At 41.9% G+C, this 8,105-nt stretch overlaps 1 protein-coding gene and 1 non-coding gene across 5 annotated transcripts in view; one reads left to right on the forward strand and one right to left on the reverse strand.

The window, feature by feature from the left end:
* Positions 1-1,734: 1,734 nt before the first annotated feature.
* Nlrp4 (NLR family pyrin domain containing 4) overlaps positions 1,735-8,105 on the forward strand; it is a 38,160-nt gene continuing 31,789 nt past the window's right edge. For 3 of the 4 annotated variants that reach the window (XR_004122879.1, XM_031385246.1, XM_031385249.1), the window contains exons 1-2: positions 1,735-1,813; positions 2,059-2,158. The gene's annotated coding sequence lies outside the window, so the exon portion shown is untranslated. The other variant, XM_031385247.1, reaches the window with a different exon arrangement.
* On the reverse strand, positions 2,903-3,009 carry LOC116104190. The gene has a single exon (XR_004123727.1). It is a non-coding gene; the product is annotated as a U6 spliceosomal RNA (small nuclear RNA).

Here is an 8,105-nt window from a genome sequence, read left to right on the forward strand (position 1 = left end):
CTCCTGACTGAAAAATGGTCCATACCATTTCAGAATTCCTGGGGCATCAGGCACGAGGACCGACCACACACAATCTCGATTTCATATAGCTAGAGATGTCATAAACTACATTAGGGAATAAGCTATGTCATCACCTGATGAGGTTCCATGTAAATCTGAGATGTCACAAATCCTTGTGGAGAGCCACCAAAATGGCTCCTTTGGTAAAGGTGCTTGCCAAAAAACCTGATGATCTGAATTCAATCCTGGGACCGACACATAGAAGAAAATTGACTCCTAAAAATTACTCTCTCTTACACACTGAATAGAGGAATAAAAGTTTTCTTAAAGTAAATATTTGTGAAATGTGTGGGATCATAGCGGTGGAAAAGGTGTAGTCATACTTCCTAGACCTGTGTTAACCTGTGGGTCTTGACCCCTTTGAGAGGTTGAATGACCTATTCACAGGGGTCAAATATCAAATATCCAGCCCATCAGCTATTTACATGATAATTAATAACAGTAGCAAAATTGCAGTTATGAAGTAGGAATGAAAATCATCTTATGGTTGGGGGTCACCACAATATGAAGAACTGCATGAGAGAATAGAATCCTCAGTAAGGTTGAGAACACTGATCTAGATCCTTAACCCAGGATCCAGCATTCTAGAACCACCTGGGCATCTGTAACCATCACTCAGGACCTGTTCCCACCTGCAGCTGTCTGCTGAAATCAGTCAAGTGTTCTGGAGTAGCCTTGGTGACTGTGACTCCTCCCATCATGCACCACAAAGGAAAAATGATGGGTCTCTCAGTAGACTCAATGAAGAAGAATACAGAAGATGCAGCATCTCTCTGCACTCCCAGGTATGGTTTTTCCATAAATACACCTACAGAAGTTTAATCTATACATTAGACATAACAGATTATTAATAATCATAACTATAGTAAATTAGAGCAACATTAACTATACATATAAGGTCAATTAATACTAGTGAGTTCTTTATTTCTGGGATTTACCACTTAATTTATTACATTTATTACATTTATGAATATATCTATAAATTGTGTGTAAGTGAGTGGATCAGAGGACAACTTGCAGGAGTAACTTTTCTCCTTCCATCATGTGGGTTTTAGGGATTGAACTCGCGTCTTCAATGCTTAATGTCAAGTATAACCAGCTGAGCCTTCTCACTGATGGCCCCTCCCCCACTTAATATTTTCAAGTATTGCCAAATTCTGACAGTGGGCAGCCTAACCCAAGAAAAAGAAGAGCCTTGGTAATCACAGTTAGAACTTGAAATTTTGCCACAAGTGTTATACACACCTGTAGTCCTAGCACTCAGAAGGCTGAGTCAGGAAAGGCCCGAGTTCAAGGCCAGCCTGGACTTTATAGTGGGTACGAGCAGAGACGAAGAGACTGCCTACCCTCGTTTATACGATCTTCTTAAATGCTAGATAGTGATGGAACAAATAAAATAACAACACGAAAAGAGTATGAAGGGATGCATCCATCTCTTCAGGGAGATGCTGGAGGGATTCCGTACCGTCAGAAACCTCGGAAATCCTGTGTGCGAAGTCCATCCGGAATCCTACACCAAAATTCACCAAGACTCACCGCAATGTCCACAATATCCGTAATTTGTAGACTACCAGGAACTGAGGGCTCAAAGCCACACCCAACCTCGACAGCAATCACATCCTTCTTCCTTTCGCCAAAAGGGGCCCAATGGGAGGAAGTGACGCATTGTCCAATCACATGGCACCATACATAGACCTTTCCTGCCCAGTTCCAGCTGCCATGGATTAAGGACTAACCTAGAAGCCCCGGGGCGGTGAGTCAGCAAATGTTCGGCAGTTTTTCTCTTGTATGCATTTATTTTTTAAATTTTTTTATTTTTTGTTATTTGAAGAGGAGGTATGTGCGTTTCATCTTTCTTCCTTTTTTCCTCCCTCGTGCTTTGACGCACCAGAACCAGTTTGCATCCTGTGTCATGGCCGTTTGGACGACTTACTTTTTAGCAGGGTAGCCTAGACACTTTGCGGTACTTATATTTAACTTTTTTTTTTTTTTTTTAAGGAAAACAAAAATTACTCCTAGACTGAATCTTCTAACGCTTGCTCCGGCTGAATCCACAGACAATCCTGCTGACTTTATCCGGCTTTTTCCGGACTTCGAAGTAAGTAGAGGGACCACAAGAGATGGTTAGCTGGAGACCTCGGAGGAGCGGGAGCTCGTGAGGCCTCCGAGATACAAAGAGAAAATAAATAACGTGTAGGCATCGGGAGGGTTGGACTCCTGAGAATGTAGAGGGTAGAGATATATTTATATAATTATATTCATGTTTGGGAGGCCGAGAATCAGGAGAGCCCACAGAGAAGCTGGCACATATGGACGCACCGAGTATTGGTGTCTAAGCCCTTCGGGTGAATTCACCGCCTAGAGCTGAGATCTTTTGATGTTCCATTGTCGGGGTGTAATCCTTTGAAGACTTGCCTTTTTTCTTTTTTTCTTGGTTGTTAGGTAAATGCATGGACAAAGACTGCCTTGCATATCAATAAAAGGGGCCTTTACTGTTGGCTGGAGTGTCAAGTTGTGGCCCCTAGGCTAAACAAATATATCAAAGTCCTGGCCTCTAATACCTCAAAAGGTGGCAAGAAGAGATCGATGTAGATTTGATTTAGTCGTTCTAAGGGTAACCCTGTGGAGACTAAAACAAGGGGAGAATGATATGATAATCAAGGCAGGTACTGGAGTTAAATAGCTACAAGGAAAAGACACAAGATTTTCTGAAAATCAGGGGCTTCGAAGGGCAGGCTGGGGCGAGTGTGAAGCCACTGACCCCTACCTCAAAGAGTGTGAAGCTATACAACTCTTAGAGGTTTTGGTGTTATTGGAGTTGGTTGTTTTTCCTTTTTTCTTTTTAAATATGGAACGCTTCACGAATTTGTGTGTCATCCTTGCACAGGGGCCATGCTAATCTTCTCTGTATCGTTCCAATTTTAGTATGGGTGCTGTCAAAGTGAGCACTGGTTGTTTTTCTTGAGACAGGGTCTGAAGGACTGTGGGCTAGCTGAAAATTCACTGTGTAGCCAAGGATGACCTTGAACTTCTAATCCCCCTGGTTTCACCTCCCAGGTTCTGGTATTACAGGTGTACACCACCACATCTGATTTTCTGTGTTTCTAGGATGGAACCCAGAGCTCTGTACATACTAAGCTGGCATGCTACCAGTCAACCCACGTCCCTAAGGGAATTTTTATAGTTTTAAACCACTTAGTTTATGTCATTTTGTAACAGAGACCCCTGCAGATTTACCTGTAATATTTCACCACAAATAACTTAAGGTTTATGTTCTGAAAATATAAATGATGTTTTTCAGAACCACAGTATAGCAAAGCCAGGAAATTAGCAGTAGCAGGATACTGTTGGCCAACGTAAAAACTTTAATATTTACCCTGGTGTGATGTCGCATGCCCTTGATCGCAGCACCAAAACCAGGTAAAATAATAATGAATGGAAAAAAAGAGAGTCAAATTCAGTAGATTGTTTGAGAGGCCCCCAAAGGTCTAATTAAAAATATATACAAATAAACATAAATAAGAAGGTAGTCATGGTATCACAGGGTGAACACCATTTCAGAACTCAGGAGGCAGAGGCAGGCTCTGTGAGTTCAAGGCCAGCCTGGTCAACACAGCAAGTGCCGGGACAGCCAGGGCTACACAGAGGAAACCCTATCTCAGGAACAAACAAACAAACAAAAAGCTAAAGGAGCCTAGGAGTAGTAGAACATGCCTTTAACCCTGGTACTCAGGAGGAAAAGGCAGTGGGATCTCCAAGCTCCAGGCCAGCCTGCTCCGTAGAGTGAGTTACAGAACATCAGAGATACTCAAGGATACACAGAGAAACCCTGTCTCATAAACCAAAACCAGCAACAACAAAAACTGCTTGATGTCTCTAGCGGATTGTTTCTAAGTGGTTGGGTGTGTTTTCATAAGAGTTTTTGTATTAAATATTTGTTAACACTTCCAGCGTGGGTTTCTGGAACAAGTTTGTGTGCTTGCTCATCCTCCCAACCCCCAACTGGCCCCTGAGAGAGAGGGTGTGTGTGTGTGTGTGTGTGTGTGCGTGTGTGTCTGTGTGTCTGTGTGCGTGTGTGTCTGTGTCTGTGTGTGTGTGTGTGTGTGTGTGTGTGTGTGTGTGTGTGTGTGTGTAAGTATGTAAATAATTTCTGGAGGAACAAAATTACTTTCTTTTGACTCAACTTACTGATGAAGATGTTGGAACCTAAAGTCTTGGGGAAAAATTGTTTCACAGGTAAAGTTAGCCTTCAGCCTTTCTCTTAGGGGTTGAAGGTTTAGCTTGGTGGTAAGCATACTTGCCTAACCTGCTCAAAGCCCTGGGTTTGATCTCCAAAGCTGGAACCAAAAACCCTTTAAATAAGTGAAGGATGTCATTTTCAAGAACCAGTGTATGTGAACTAAACAATCAGTTTGATTGGGTTGAGAGTTGTGACTGTCCCTGCTTTTAATACCTGCAGGGTATGTAGTGAGGTTCCTGGATGCAAACTAATGCTTCTTATTAATTTGTTATTCTCTTTTCCATGGTTTGTTTGTTTGGTTGGTTAGTTAGTTGGTTGATTGGTTTTGTTGTTGTTGTTGTTGTTGTTATTTGGTTGGGGTTTTTTTGCTCATTTCATTTTTTTTTTTTTTTTGAGACAATGTCACACTTTGTATCCCTGGCCTGCCTCAGATTCACAGAGATCCACCTACCTCTGCCTCCTGAGTGCTAGGATTAAAGGCATGCACACCCGGTGACTTTTTTCTAATTGTTTTTCAAGACAAAGATTCTATGTGTAGCTCTGACTGTTCTGTAACTTACTCTATAGAACAGGCTAGTCTTGAACTCAGAGATTCCCATGTCTCTGCCTCTTGAGTGCTGGGATCAAAGGTGTGTATCACCACTGCCTTGCTTATTTTATTTTTTAATTAGAGGTTAGGTTTTTTAATAACAGGTTCTTAGAGATCCTGTTAGAGGTTCTCAAAGAATCTACTGACTTTGAGAGTCAGTTTCTCTCTCTCTCTTTCTCTCCTTCTCTCTCTCTCTCTCTCTCTCTCTCTCTCTTTCTCTCTCTCTTTCTCTCTCGCTCTCGCGCTCTCTCTCTCTCTCATTGATTATCATTTTCTTCTGATTTGGGATGGTCTCTTTGTTGTTTCTCATGTAAAGTATATAATTGCTCATGATATTGCAAGCTACATATAGTCCTGTTAGTGCTGCCCATACATGCACAGCTGTGAGGTCACTCACTTGAACACTGGCAACTCCCAGGGGTGTGTCCTTCTCATGGAAGAGTGGTTCCCTCTCAGCAGCTGGAGTGGGCCTTATCACCCCTCTTCCATCCATGCTAGGATGTTGACTAGCTAGATATTGCTCAGGCAACCCCATCCACTGTGAGTTAGTGAGTGCAACTGCGTCATGTCCCAGACACAGGTTTTTACAGTTCTCCTTCCTGGGTTCTGGCATTTCAATCCTTTCCCAAATTCCTTCATCAGATTACTTCAGGAAGCAAAGCCTCACCTCAGGAATATTCACGGTGGGTTAGCCTCCTTTCCTGTGTGCAGGTTCGGACACAAGGAAGGCTGCCTGTAAGTATGCAGTTCTGCAGACTGCCGGCCACCTGTTAGAGGAGAAGGGTGGACTAGGGCCTTCTGGTTTCACTATGCGATTCTTTGATCTCTGAGTTTAGAGCACACTGAAAGTGGACCACAGCAATTTATTTGTTACAATGATCATGAGAGAGGAGGGGCTGCTGCAGGTATGGTGGCCTGAGCAGAAGTCTGGTCTGGATTCTTAGACTTTTCTCTTCCAACAGGGCCTGGTCTAGTTGGGTTGTCAGTAATGATAGGCACACAGTCCCATACCACACTGGCAGCTGTCTGGGGAATAACTTTCAGACCCCACCCCCAGCCCCCACATCTAGGCAAAAGCAAGATTTGTGGCTTCAACAAAGAAATTAATTTCAGAGAAAGCCAGATGTGAGGCCAAATTGGATTCTTTAAAAAATAAATAAATAAACAGAAAAGTACTTCAGAAGAGAGAGTAGAACACTAAGATGGGAAATGGGCTTTTCTTTCCGCCCCCCTTATTGTTAGATATTTTCTTTATTTACATTTCAAATTTTATCCCCTTTCCTCATTTTCCCTCTGAACCCTCCCCCATGCCATCCTCCCTCCCACTGCTCACTAACCTACCCACTCCTGCTTCCCTGTCCTGGTATTCCCCCTACACTGGGGGATCAAGCCTTCACAGGACCAAGGGCCTCTCCTCCCATTGATGTCCGACAAGGCCATCCTCTGCTACATATGCAGTTGGAGCCTTGAGCCCCTCCATGTGTACTCTTTGGTTGGTGGTTTAGTCCCTGGGAGCTCTGGGGGTACTGGTTGATTCATATTGTTGTTCCTTCTATGGGACTGCAAATCCCTTCAGCTCCTTGGGTCCTTTCTCTAGCTCCTTCATTGGATGCTGTATGCTCAGTCCAATGGATGGCTGTGAGCATCCACTTCTGTATTTGTCAGGCACTGTCAGAGCCTCTCAGGAGACAGCTATATCAGGCTTATGGCAGCAAGCACTTGTTGGCATCCACAATAGTATCTGGGTTTGGTGACTGTATATGGGATGGATCCCCAGATGTGATAGTCACTGGATGGCCTTTCCTTCAGTCTCTGCTCCACACTTTATCTCTGTATCTCCTCCCATGGGCATTTTGATCTCCCTTCTAAGAGGGACCAAAGTATCCACATTGTGGTCTTCCTTCCTTTTGAGCTTCATGTGTTCTGTGAATTGTATCTTGGGTATTCTGAACTTCTGGGCTAATGTCCACTAATCAGTGAGTGTATTTCATGTATGTCCTTTTGTGATTGGGTTACCTCAGTCAGGATGATATTCTCCAGATCCATCCATTTGCCTAAGAACTTCATGAATTCATTGTTTTTTTTTTAACTTTTATTGCATTATGATTAGAAAAGTTACATGATTTCACTTTATCTGAATTTGTTAACATTTAAAAACATATTTTAAGTAAATAGAATTAAATCACTCTTGTTTCCCTTTTGTACCCCAACTCCTCCCAGAGACCCCCTCTTCAATACCTACAATATCCTTTTTGTCCTATTCCTTAAAATTTATAAAATATTTTAACAGTAAAAATGAGTATTATAAATGTTGTTTGATATAAAACAACAGTCAATTTAACAGTCTTATGTAGATGCTTGTATACAGCAATACTGAAAATACATACGTTTTTCTCAATATAAATTTTAAATAACTCTAAACATATTAACTGTATATTTCAAAATAATACGTCACTACTAGTATTTTCTTAAATGAACATAAATACATAAACTCTTTTTGTTTGTTTGTTTGTGTTGTATTTAGTAGAGTTTAAAATCTTGGCTCTTACTGTGGTACAAGCCCAAAATAAGAACAAGTTTTAGACATTGGATTTCATTGTAATAAGGCTGTACTTCAATGACCCTCAAATCACCGAAGGATTTTACCTCCATCATAGCTAAGCTGAGAGTTTACAGTTCTGCTTCGCCAAGGAATGAATTGTAGGCATGATTTTTGGATACAGACTTACTCCTATGGTCAAAGCTATTGATTTGAGTGAGTGACTTTATTCTCAGCCCACAGAGAACAGGTTACATTCATTTAAGAAATGGTGTGCGTATTAAGATAGTCTATCCATAAAGTCATTCACCAACTGTTTCTTTTCTTTTTTTAAGATTTATTTTATTTATTTTATGTGTATGAGTACACTGTAGCTGTACAGATGGCTGTGAACTATCATGTGTGTGGCTGCTGGGAATTGATCTCAGAATCTCTGCTGGCCCCACTCGCTCCAACCCCAATCGCTGTGGCATAATTCACTGTAGCTGTCTTCAGACACACCAGAAGAGGTCAGATCTCATTATGGGTGGTTGTGAGCCACCATGTAGTTGCTGGGAACCGAACTCAGGACCTTCGGAAGAGCAGTCAGTGCTTTTACCCACTAAAGCATCTTGCCAGCCCCTGTTTTTTGTTTTGCTTTTTTGGTTTTTTGGTTTTTGGTTTTTGGTTTTTTTTTT

This window comes from Mastomys coucha, unplaced genomic scaffold (genome assembly GCF_008632895.1).
Source record: "Mastomys coucha isolate ucsf_1 unplaced genomic scaffold, UCSF_Mcou_1 pScaffold21, whole genome shotgun sequence".
In the NCBI taxonomy this organism is placed as follows: domain Eukaryota; kingdom Metazoa; phylum Chordata; class Mammalia; order Rodentia; family Muridae; genus Mastomys; species Mastomys coucha.